This window comes from Bactrocera oleae, chromosome 3, assembly GCF_042242935.1.
Source record: "Bactrocera oleae isolate idBacOlea1 chromosome 3, idBacOlea1, whole genome shotgun sequence".
In the NCBI taxonomy this organism is placed as follows: Eukaryota; Metazoa; Arthropoda; class Insecta; order Diptera; family Tephritidae; genus Bactrocera; species Bactrocera oleae.
This window is the reverse complement of record NC_091537.1, coordinates 6766316-6778131: the sequence shown is the minus strand read 5'-3', so window position 1 is coordinate 6778131 and position 11816 is coordinate 6766316.

The following is an 11816-nucleotide window of genomic DNA, read 5'->3' as shown; positions in this document are numbered from 1 at the left end:
GTGTTCTGATCGTGGTATTAATGGTTAATGAAACTAGGTCTAATTTTTTAAGACACTGTAAAGAAGTAATCAACAGTTAGACTAATTTTTTCAACCCAAGTTTTGTAACTAAAGATATTTATAAATATTTTCATAAACCTAAAAATTTTATGGCGTTTTAAGCGAGTTAAGAAAATATCTCAACTAAACACCAAAATGGAAATTACCATTATTTTCTAATTGGAATAAATTACCTACTTAGCAATTTCCATCACTAGTTCGCTTCAACTTCTTGTCATTGAAGAAGATTACTCTTATCCATTTTCACTTCTATTCTCTACTCTTCTCCCTTGTGATTACTAGTGGCAGTGTAAGTGGCGTGTTTACTAATTTTTCATTGTTTTCCTTATTTACTTCGTTGTGGCATAATAAACTTGTATAATTTCTGTTGTGTAAAAATTTAATTAGAAGCAAAAGTTTTAATTCGCTAAAAATAAAACAAAAACGATTAAAACGAAAAGAGAAGACTTTATTTTACGCAAAGTATTGCAATAGCTGCAGCTGTGCCTCATAAGTTCGAAGCTTCGTACAATAAAAGCACGGTAAGTAAGCAAGTAGGCACAACAGTAAGGCGGTGCCTGAAACGAACGCCAGTAGAAGTTAAATAAGAAAGTTTTAAACAAAAATGTTTGACTTCTCGACATTCACTAATCCCGAAGCACAACTTAACTTTCGGTTAAGTGCTAGTGTTCTTATTGCGGCTGCTGAATGAAGGAGGCGCGCGAAGACGTCTACATACAAGCAACTTCACGTCACTGCGTTGCGTTTGCTGTAGCAAGTGAATCAGCAAAGAACTTATAATTAGTCCACAGAGACTTTTAATAGATCCATCAGGGAGCGTACTTGGTGCTCTGGTATTTCGCAATCGGCTGAACTCGAAATTATGAGCTCAGCAGTTCAGTGAATGCTCAGAGTGAGATGTTTAATTGTTTGAAGCATTAATCAGCTTGGCAAACTATTTGACCTTTGGAGTGAATTTGTTCGTGAGTAAGTATTCATGTACGCGCTTTTGTATATATATGTATGTATGTACACTTGCTTTTATGCATATTTATGTACAATATTTATATTTTTATTTTTTAGCTTTTGACTACGGATTTCAACTTTTAATTAAATTAAAAAAATATTCATAATTATAATTACCATAAGATGCAAAAATGCATCACTTATTGCTGAAATATTGGAAATCGTTGAGTCCGACTGTCATAAAAACACTATTCCAATTTCCTAGGAGTTGAAAATGACAAAAAATACCGTTTGAAACCATTTAGTTATGGCTGAATATGAAAAGAAACGGTTGTATAGCTGCTGCACCACAACAAAATCGATCGGTTATTGGTGTTGAAAAGTGAGTCATTTACGAAAATATCGAGCGAAAACTACTGTGGTAGAATTGCGGTGAGCTAGCGTACAAGATTGCCAAGCCAGGATTGACGGTCAGAAAGGTTTTACTGGCACCATGTAATTATTTCCTGCTCTTATCTATAGCGTATGATTTTTCCGGTGAAAACTTCGCCTCAAGAGAAGCTTGTGAAAATCGATTGTCAAAGTTTTTTGCCAACAGGGACGAAGGTTAACGAATAAAACAGTTCATATTTTATTTGGATCGGATCATTTTTACTATGCTGAATAAAACCCTCAATTTAATGTAAAATAATAATTTTTTCACTAGACTTTATACCAAATGTAAATGATTTTAATTAATATCTTCACTCAAAAATTTTACATACGACTAACAATTTATTTCGAGAAAACTATACAAACCACTGAAGGTTCTTGCGCAAAATGTCGGAGAGTTGTACTACTTAACTTATTTGTAGATATACAAATTTATAGCGAATAAGTGCTGATTACTATGATTGGAAAAATTAAACTTATTGCCTATAAATTAAAGAAAACGAAAGTATCTGTGCAACTGCTCAACATAAATAGCATTAATAATTGGTATTCTGGGGTTAGGAAAATATAATCACTATTATAAAATAACCTTCTTTTCTTAAGAAAAATCAGAAGGAATGGGTATCATTGACAAACATTTGTTCAAAGTTAAAACCAACAAAACTTGGAAAATTCTTTTTCATAGACATTCAACTATGTAAATCATTATATATACATACATGCATACATTTATTATTATTAACATTTATAAGTGACTAACTTTTTACACTCAAAGTCGACGCAACTTCACAATTTGCCGCCATTTTGGTGGCCAAAACTGTTCAAGGCGTAAACTAGTAACAGTCTGCCAACAAATATATGAGTGCAAATTATTTTATTACCCAAACACACAACCCAAACAAGAACAACAAGGGATATAGATAAATCTAAGACGACATCACGAATTCTCATTACAGAAATTGTGTGCGTAAGCTTCCGCCCATTCACAATCACAACGCCATCAGCCAAGCAAAACAACATCGCCGACGCCAAGCCGTCAATAGCTCTTTTTATGCCTTTGTTGTTTTTTTCAGGGTAGCACATTTTTGCAATTATTGGCTTTGATTGCTGCCTCAGCCGACAATGAACAATAAAAAAATTACAGCAAAAATAAAAAAATATGAAGTACTAGATATGCATGCGTACATGCCAACGTTGCCACACTAATAGAGGAAACAAGTTGAGGAATAATAACAATCATTGACAGATGAAAAACTCTTCTTCTACATAGAGTCAAGACAAAAAGCAGTGTTCGAATGACTTCCAGATCAACTAATCTCTCTGTACAGTAAAGAACCTCAAAAAAATTTGTTTTCATATGTCTAATCTAAGCAAAGGCCAAAACCACTTAATTGACTACCTTGAATACAATTCCAATATTATGACGTATTATGACATTGCCATTTTCTATAAAATTCTAGCAATTCGTTGAATTCCAAAGTCAGCGTCTAAATACACAAGTTGTCAGCACTTGACTGTTGCCAAAGTGTCTGCATTAAATTGCCCAGCTCAACCTCATCAACAACAAGGACTCGCTTACAAATATCCACGCTGTATAAAGCTGTCACGTACATATCATAAGCGTCGTGTGCGTAAGTAATGTTCTACGTATGTGTTTCGTTATCCCAGTGGAGTAAATAATATGCTTTCAATATTAGTAGTTAGACAAGTATATATTTTATTTGCGATGGTGAATCGAACAGCAACTGGTATAGAGTGAATTGACAGAATAGATAAATAAATGGAGATTTTATTTTCATTCTTGAATTGTACAAACAATTGGTATAAACTAAATATTCTGGTATAATTAAATGGTGTCTAACACAATTCGTTTTTATTTTAATTCTTTGTCATAACCCGCATGCAAAGTTTGTCTTGAAAATTAATTTGGTATAATGGAGTTATGTTATTATTTCATGCTAGTTATTGAACTTTTTGCTCATCCTCATCACACTTACAGCGTGAATTATTTCCATTCGATCGGGAGCACTCCCGATAGCATTAGTCCAAGTTGCATATAGTTAGTAATATCCAAGTAATGTGTTTCGCTGTCGATGTTTTACTTTGCCTCAGAAGGCTAAATCGCATGCGTTAATTTCCTTTTGGTACGAAGCAGAGTTTTGAGTACCAATACTTTTGTTAAAGATTGAATATTAAGATCTCAAAACATCTAAGCGTAGTGATACATCCAAATTTCAGTAAGTACGTACGGTCACTTTTAATAAATGTAAACGAAATATTTTATGATCTATTATGTACTTGGTACTACTTCAAAAATTTCACTTCACTCTAACGTCCTAAATAAATAAGACCAAACGTTTTAAGTGATACGATCTGATCAATTTGCTGATGCTTATCGTTTTTTACGATTGCAGTGGTGTGGTCCGCCATAAATTCGTTTCACAGCGACATTTCGTCGTAAACAATCAGATATGTGGGCAGAAAGTTCATGGATTTTACAAGATAATGTGCCGTCGTACAATACTCTGCCTTGATTTTGAGTGACTTTTTCACCGAACACGGAACAAGAGTAATCACTCAGCCACCGAACTCGCTAGATTTGGCGCCCTGTAACCATTAAAAGTTATTCGCTGAAGGTACTGAAGGTCATTGCAACAGGAGCTTATAAGAAGTATATGGAAAATCTGATACTTGTATTGACTCGAAAGGAGATAATAAAGATTTATGTTAAAATTATGTTTTGTCAGTCCGAGTCAAATTTGATCATATGCTTTTATCCACTTATTCAAAGTACAGAAATACTTAATCCGCCTGGCACGCTGTTTTCAGACAATTGTTGCATTTAAAAGAAATCATAACAATTCTTACTGTCTTTGAAGAAAATTTCTCTAAAAATTTCGGCAAGTGACGCATAATGAAACCTTCTTTTAGAAACAGTCTTGCTTTCTTATCCTTTTGGATAATTAAAAGTTATAGATTTTCAAAGCAAATATATAAAGAACTATTTTCCGGACTTTAGAGTAGAGTTACAATTCGGACACACAATGAGTTCCTTTAAAATTCTACACTGGGTTAACTCATTATTAAATTGAATATTAGCAAACGCCCAATTGTCCCTTAAGGACGTTACTGTTAAACTAACGCATCCATATATAGTTATGAGTGCATAAATAGATGAAGACACATACAAACATACAGACAAAACATATTCGTATGCTGTCGATGAAATAACAACGGCTGCAAAATACCGTTGTTTTTGCATATGCTTTGGAATTTTTATGACATTTGTATGCATGTGTAAGAGTTTGTGCGTAAATGACAGTGTATGTGCCGAGATTTTGCTGTTTGTTATCTTTAGCTGGAATACACGCATGCACACATATGTGTCAATAAATTCATGAGCATAAAAAAAAATCTGGAAAATTTTGTAAAAATAACTTTACAAGGTTTCTTTAAATGTATGGGTGTACGCAGAGGCGCTCCGACACGCCCGATAAAAAGTACATTCACAGCTTCATCGGCGTCACGTGACCTCGTTGCGAGAGTTCAAACGATTTGTCGTACAAAAAGTTTGTCCAACAAAGGCGGCGAGGACATCGCTGTGTGCGTGCTTGCACACACACGCACACAAACGCAAATGCAGAATTTCATTACTTTTCTATGTGTTGCTGTATGTGTGTGTGTGTTTGTATTTGTGAAAGTTGTGCAACTAAATATAATACTTTCGTTTGTATTTACAAATGTAAGTCAATGCGTTCGTGGTTCTGTTTGTATATGTGTGTGTGTGTGCTAACGTTTGTGAAAGTGGAGTTTAGTAAGGCAATGTAATTTTATTGCTTACTTTTATGTGATTGTGTGTGTGTGTGCGGTCTTCCATTGCGTCGAGTCGCCAGATAGACGCCATTTTTATAACGTTTTCATTGGCAGCAGACAGACAGAGAGACGAGTTTACAATTGTAACAGTAGCAAGGCACACTCATACTCAGCTACTCTAAAGTATTTACAATGTGTAATTGCAAGTGTGTATTGTGTTTGTGGGAGTATATTTATTGCACTAACGACCGCGATTATTGTCTTTGCTTTCAATTATTTGACACCTTACTTTGACGAGGATCTGAAAAGGGTCTCTGTGATATGGAAACGTAGAAATAAATTTTAAAAGGAATTAAATTCAAATAGCGCTTATCTTTGTATTAGTTATCTGCTAGCAAATATATCGAATAACAAATCGCTGAAAGTCGCAAATTAGCGTTCAGGTCATCAAAATAAAAAGATTCATTCGACACGAAATTAACGTTACGTATCTTGACATGTTATTGTCAGCACCGTTGTCAAGTTTAGAAGAGAAAATTGGCACTGTTATTTGCTCAATCGTGTGGCAACGTCAATATGGTATTGTTGTTGATATTTAAATAAAAAGCGAATTACTTGTATATAACAGTGTTCCAAGAAAACTCATAAAAGGGAGGGCCTCTATGGATATGTGAAGAGAAAGACCACGGTGAGTCTGTTCAACCATATAACGGTGGCATTTGTAAGATATAAGATGGTCCTTCAACCTGTCAATACCCTGTTGAGACTACTGGATTCTTAAAGTTACAAATTGGCCAACATTTTTTTTGATTTTTGGATCTCGGAAATATTTTCCGTTTTTAAATCCAAAACAAGGAAAAACGTTCAATTTGGCTGCACTGAAGCTGTAATAGATGCATTTCCTATAACATAAAAGTCATTGAACAGTCAGCTTGCTTGTCAGCTATGTGCTATAGTGGTCCGACCTAAAATGTTTGTGCGGAGATACTATCAGTGGTTTCAACAAGAATCGATGCCAAATTTTTAAAATTTGAAATAAAAAAGTTCTCCATACAAAACTTGATTTTGATCGGTAAGTTTGTAACTATATCAGCTATATACAATACTATAGTGTTCCGATATCGGCAGTTTCCACAAAAGAGCAGCTCATGGAGAAGGAAAGAACGTGTGCAAAATTTCAGATCGATATCTCACTGAGTGGCTAGTTCTCGTATATACAGACGTATCGACAGATGGACACTACTAAATCGACACAGCTCGTCGCGCTGATCATTTGTATATACCGCATATGTATATATAGGGTCACCGAAGTTTTCTTTAAGGTGGTACAAACTTCGTGACCCCTTTCAGGGTATAAAAAACTGATTGAACTTTGCTGTTCTCACTAAAAGAAGCTTCTCTTTGAAGAACTTCGATAAGGTGGTTAGTTAAAGGGAATAAGTAAATTTCGATAAAGTAAATAAAACCTTCTACTAAACACTGTGCGCAAAATTAAGGAGTGCTGCCGAGCTTTCTAATAAACGTCGGCATACGTTCCGGTTATGGAAATTCGACTGTCATGTCAACGTATATCATCACTAAGGCTTTCTTACCCACATACATACTTGAATGTGCGACACATCTCATTACGTGATCAACAAACGATCGCCACATTTTTCCATATTTTACGTATTTCTGGCTAATTTTTACATATTTTATCAGCTCAGCTTTATAGTTACTTGATTATCTACTCGAATGCTTAAAATAAATTATTACTTTCGTTTTGGGAAAAAGTTGATTTCAGCTGGTATAAAGTTTCCGCTTAATTTTCTCTGCAAATACATACACATAAAATCATAAATACTCCAATCCGACTCCACTTCGTATATTCTAAATCTTCCTCAAACTTAATTTTTATTCTTTAATACATCTCCTCTACGCAATTCAGCATACCTAATCGCTAACTTCGAACTTCGTAAGCACTATCATGGAACCAGCGTCGCAATAAAATATATTTCATGTACTCGCCTTTGACTCTACACACAGTCACAAACGCACTCGCATTGTTGCCACAGTTACCACGCTTCCACACTTGCCACTGACAGTGCGACAGACAAATGAATGCGTGGTTGGCAGCTACGGAGACGACTACCAAATGGTCGGATCATGCGACTTATTGGCGCCGTTACAATTTAAGGGGCGACAAAGGAAAACAAAAACCGTTAATTTGTCTGTGTGTACATGTACTTACTATGTGGGTATTGGTATTTAGTGAGACTTGCGGTACTGCTCTTTGCATAGCGGCTTACAATCTCGTGAAGTTCAGCTGCTATTCTACGAAACTTGATATATTATATGTTTATAATATTTGCCATATTTAGTTATTCAATGGAAAATTTAGACGGTGATTTTCAAATATGTGGAATTACTTTTAAAGCGAGCAGAATATGCGTAGAAATTTCGAAAGCAGTAAGAATTTTATAAATGAATGCAGTAACGGATTTTTGTTAGGTTAGCTGGAAAGTTAGTGGATGACTTCTACTTTTTTCTATTAACACTATACCGAGGCGATTTGGGCTTACTATTGATTTCTTTGTTTAAGCGCATCCGCTTTGGCGCTTTTCAGCGAATATCAAATTCATTTTAACCAGCTTAAAGTTTTTAAATTGCGATTATTATTAGCTTAGCTTGGAAGCGGTAAGTCAAATTCATTTATTCATAAACTAGCACGAAATGAAATATTTACAGAGGAGCGCCTAAAAGTATGCTAGATATCAAATTTTGTTTTAAATGGAGTAATTTAATTCGCTTTACATATAAAATTATAAATTAGTGTTGTTTAAAGAATATACTATGCACTATCTCTTCTATATCTCTTTGTTTTCCTTCCGCTGTCTGTGCTTACTTTAGCTCGCTTTGTAAGCTTTGTAAGCTTTGTGTTTTTTTTTTAATTTTTTCTATTTCCTCCTGCTTATTTACTTTTCGAGCTCTATTTCCTCATTTTCTCCCTCATAGCCTCTCACAATTGCTCTTTTTGAACACACATTTTTGTTTTTGTAGCTAAAACCATTTAGTAATTTTCAAGGATTATTTTCTTAGTCTACTTTTTAGTGCACACAAATACATATACGTGTATAAGTGTATTGAATTATGTGCATCCCCGTTGCTGTTTACACATTATCTGTATCTTTCTAGTGCGCAATGTTCTAGCTTGTTCTAAAAATAGAAAATATTTCCATTTCCACTTTTTCTTTATTTTTACAGCTCAGCTCAGTTTCTTTTCTCGAATTATATTGTCGAGGTGTGAACGTGAATGAAATGAAAGTCGAGTTGGCTTTCTAAAATTAGATTTTCAAGTGTATGACTGATAGACCGCAGTATTTTTGCTATTTAGTTGATGTTGTCTAAAAATAGACAGTATGAATTTAGTTCTATAATTTTAGAACCATGAAAATAAGTATATAAGGCTTTGAGCCTCTAAGGAATTAATACTCAATAAAGACTGAATATTCTGTATGCCATAAATCACTATCCAAATGGTATAAAGCATATTAAATTAAAAAAGAGAGGTTTAAGCAATGAAATTAGGTATTTCCAGAAAATTATTGGGTTCTTCCTCTTATGCGGAATTTAATAGAAAGTTACGCAGAACGATGTAGATAATTTTGATATTATTGTTACGAACAAATATATAAAACTTAGCAACGTACATATGTATATGTATGTATTATGCTATATTTCATAGGAGATTCAAAAAGCCAAATGCGACGCTGTGTATGATGGACATATTTTTATTATACCCTAATGGTATTAAGGTATTAAATTTGTCATGAAGTTTGTAACACCTAAAAGTAAACGTCGGAGGCCCTATAAAATATATATATATATCAATGATTAGCGTGAAGCTAGCTGAGTCGATTTAGTCATGTCCGTCAGTCTGTCTGTACATATGCGATTTAGTCAATCAGTTTTTGAGATATCGATCGGAAATTTTGCTCACGACCTTTTTTCTTAAGAAGCCACTCATTTGTCGGAAACGCTGATATCGCACATAGAACATGAAAGAATGATCAAAATCAAGTTTTTGTCTGAAAAATTTTTGTTTTTGACAAGATATCGGTTTTGACAAGATATGTGGCGTGGTTTATTATTCAAAGCAGCTGTGCAATCACCGAAGAAATTATTTAGATATAATAACTATGAAATATAGCTACCATAAAAACTGACCAATCAAAATACAAGTTTCTTACAAGAATCTTTTGTATTTGTGAAGGTTATTATAATTTCGAAAGTTAACGTTTGTTTTTTTTTCTTTCTTATTTTTAATTTTTTGAGCAAAAAAAAAAAATATATTTCTACACGAAATTAATAAATTGAAATATTTAACGAAAGTATTTCCTGAATTAAAAGAGGACATCGTTAATTGAATTACTATTTTGCTCGCATACGATTTTTTTTTAAGACGTGCGTGTTATTCTTTATGGAAGGAGAAAGATAAGTGAATATATGCTTAATTGAAAATAAAAAACATCATAATTTAAAAAAAAATGTATTGGGTCAAAGTAAGGACTACCCTAACCTTATATAAAATATAGCAGATTAAAGAACTGTGTGAATACAAATGGTTTGGTCAGGACGCTGTAAGTAAAGACACGCACTGAATAAATGATAAGAAGTGGAATATGTAAAGTCGAGTATGTGAAAGGAACAATTTTTTATATTATAAATATAACTTCCGTGGGAATATATTTTCAGAAATTTATGTAGTGCAGATTGAATTTAAGTAATTCTAAAATAAAACAGTAATGAATAATAACAAATTTCTTAAAAATATGCATACCACATATGATAGTCCATCAAGATGACATGGCGTATGAGTAACCATTTAATATCGTTTGTTTTCACCATTAAAGACTGCCTGACACATTAGTTAAGTCGTTTGTTGTGTCTTTTTAAAAAAAAAAATTTAATTTAAAAAAAGAAGTTTTCCGTTTTCAATACAAAAATGTTTCACTATATGACATGGCGTACACATTTTTAATTTCCACTTTTATTGGATTCCAAATACGACAGTAAAATTTTTATGTGAATTTCTAGTTAAACAATTTTCTATTTTCATTTTTGAAAGCTAATATCTTTTAAAATTAATAAACTTTAATATGTAAATTGAATATCATCATATTGATTTTCTAAGGAATAATATTTGTATGACTGAAAATTGTCGATCAAAGTGACATGGCGTATGAGTAACCAATATATTTTTTTCTCTCTTAAAGTTGTCGTATGTCATAAATCGTTTGTTGAGTATTTCTAGTTAAAAAATTGCAATTTGAAGTATGTATGTTTCAGTGTTACTACACAATCTTTCCACGTGCAAATTCTCTATTGAAAATCCCAATAAATAGTCTACTTTTCAGTATATGTACAAATATACTCATAATGTATGACCACACATATGACCAAAACAACCTATTAAATTAATAAAATTTTTCCGACAGCGCGTGCGAAAGCATAAAACTGCTACATAAGCCACAATAACTAACGGAAAAAGTAAAATAAATCAATGTCGGGACCGAGAGAAGAGAAAACACACCAAAAAGTTAAATAAACAAATATTGAAGTGGGCAAAATTTGTAAAAAATAATATATATAAAAAAGATATGAAAACAAATTATAAAAAAATATAAAAGCAAGAAAGTAATAAAAAAGCTATAAATAAATGCACACACATATCAGTGTCTTATTATAAAGAGAAATAAGAGACGAAAAAGTGAGGCCTCCGCAGGCGCAGACAATGTGACGTTCCCAAAAGATTAGCATTTATTCAAATGAGGTTACACGCTCGCCATAAGCGCACGCAAATAAGCATGCTCATACTTGCACTTGTAGGTATGCATATGTGTAAAAAATGGCCATGTACAATATATGTGTGTACATCGCCAAATCCCTACGCATTACAATCAACTGGGTATTGTGAGCAGTCAGCAGACTTAGTGGGCAGAGAGCAAACGACCATTACATTTGTATAATATAAGTTTTAACCTTAGCAAATGACCATGAAAAAGCTCACAACAACAATAAACACTTTCACTTTCTAGGTTATGGTTAGGTTTGGCGCCTAATAGTATGCTAATCTGATGTGTAAAATAAAGTTGGCATTTGTTGATGTCTTTAGTCGCTATTATTTTTTTCAGCATAATATTAAGTCGCGCGAGCTGTGTAATTTACATGCAAACACTTGGGTAATTTATGATAAATTAAGAGAATTTGCTTTGATTTTTAAAATAAAAAGTTTTTTTTTTAATGTTTTTGTATATGTATTGTGGCGTTTAAGTGTTCTCAGCCAAAGTTACTATTTTTATGACAGGTGCCGCTTCTGTTAATAGAGTAATAAATAGGAGGATACAAGTAGTCGCCACTAATTTGTGTTGAGATTTCACGACACGTTTGAGTTTTACAGCCCAAGCGTGAGCGTTTCCTGGTTGTTGGTAATAAAAGCGCTCATAAAAGCACGAACCACTAACTATGCCATAAATTTAACAATAAATTAGTGACTTCGTAACATAACAGTGTTGCTTAAGTAATCA